The following is a 1,927-nucleotide window of genomic DNA, read 5'->3' on the forward strand; positions in this document are numbered from 1 at the left end:
GCTGACATGCTGCAAATCATCACCTGTGGTAAAATAAATCAAGTTTCATATAGGCAACAAGTGCCACATCTTTTTTTCCCTTTTTAACTTGCATGTTTCTTTCAGACTTCATGATTTGTGTTTCTGTGCGCTCCGCTTTGACAATGCCAATCGCAAGCGTAAGAAAAAGAAGAAAAAGGAGAAGAAAAAGAAGAAAAAGGAGAAACACCAGGAAAGCAAAAGGCTCCTTGGAACACTTGGATCCTCGTTTCCAGAAGATAACGCGGGAGAAGAAGGAAGAATGCCATCCTCCAGATGGCTCTTCATGTCAGTAATGCAGAAGTGAGAGCAGTAAACAACCTTACAAGGAAGGGAAGACTTCCAGTGCAGGCGAAAGCAAGAAATACTGCTCCATCGCATCCAACGACTATACTAAAGGTAAGCGGCCGCAGCGTGTGTGAGGAATTCCTTTTATATTAATCTCGAGATTATTTCAAACAGTCTTGAAGTGCTTGATGACTTAACAGTCTGCAGATTTATTATCAAATCAAAAAAAAACCCCACTTGGTAGACTATTTTTTTCCCAGTTTTGAATGGCCACTAGGAAAGAAGGCCTGAAATAAAGAGGTTAAAGGCAAATGGTTTTCACAGAATCACAGAATTTTCTAGGTTGGAGGAGACCTCAAGGTCATCGAGTCCAACCTCTGACCTAACGCTAACAGTCCCCACTAAACCATTTCCCTAAGCTCTATTTTCATTTGGTTTGATGATGAAGTGGCAAACAAGAGGAAGAGTTGCAAGCTCCCTTCTTAAATTCAGTCCAGCCAAGTAGGAAAAGTAAATGTGGACGGACAGCTGTATCTTGGCAAAGAAGATAGTAGGGAGCAAGGAGGTTTAGCAGTCAAGATGGAAGGTGATGCCATGAGGCTTAGAGGCTAGTAATGTTCTAATGAACATGGCCAAGTCTTGCGCTGGGCAGCCTGCTTGGGTCCAAAGCCTGCAGTCCTCCCCAAGATGTCGGCGAGGGGCTGGTGAGCCGTTGGGACGGAACCCCCGTTGCCCGGGTTCCCCAAGCAACCGCCCCACTCTCCAGCCACCATGGCAGGTCCAGCAGCCGGCTCCCGCTCCTCCCGGGGCTGCGGCCCTGCTGGCGAGCCCAGCGCCCCAGAGCTCAGCCCAGCGGCCTTTTTCCCACAGAGGGTTTCCCCAGACGGCTTCCGCGGCTTGCGCAGACGCAAAACTCCCCCTTCGTCGTCCCAGCCGTGCCGCCAACGGTGGCTGCCTGGCTGCTGCCCTCCCTCCCCGGAGCGACGGCGCTGCCCTTGCAGCCCCCGCAGGTACCCACCCTCCCCTCCGCGCTGCCCCAGGCCACCGTCTGGCACGTGGTGCCGGGGGTCCAGGGGCAGGTGCTGCAGCTCCCCGCCGGGGTGCAGCTGCCACCTGGGGGGCACCTCCCAGCCCAGGGGCACCACCTGCAGCTTGGGCAGCTCCCCGCCGGGGGGCAGCTCCCTGCTGTGGGGCAGCTCCCCGCCGTGGGGCACCAGCTGCAGCTGGTGCAGCTCCCCGCTGTGGGGCAAAACCTGCAGCTGGTGCAGCTCCCCGCTGTGGAGCAAAACCTGCAGCTGGTGCAGCTCCCAACCATGGGGCACCAGCTGCAGCTGGTGCAGCTCCCCGCCGGGGGGCAGCTCCCCCACACCGCTCCTCCCTGTGCCCCCTGTGTCCATCAGTGGGGACAGCCCATGGTGACGGGGACACTGGTACCCCACCATGCGCTGGGGCTGGGGCCCAGGGCCGTGCTCCATGGGGAGCTCCTGCACCCCACAGGCACCTGCCTGTTGCAGGCCCCCGCCCAGCGCAACCCCCCGCCACCCCTCGTCCCGGGGCCTCCGCTGCGGGGGCAGGCGCTCCCCACGCCCCGCACCCTGAGCAGCAGCCGGGGGCAGCTGCC

This window comes from Aythya ferina, assembly GCF_964211825.1.
Source record: "Aythya ferina genome assembly, contig: HAP1_SCAFFOLD_86, whole genome shotgun sequence".
In the NCBI taxonomy this organism is placed as follows: Eukaryota; Metazoa; Chordata; class Aves; order Anseriformes; family Anatidae; genus Aythya; species Aythya ferina.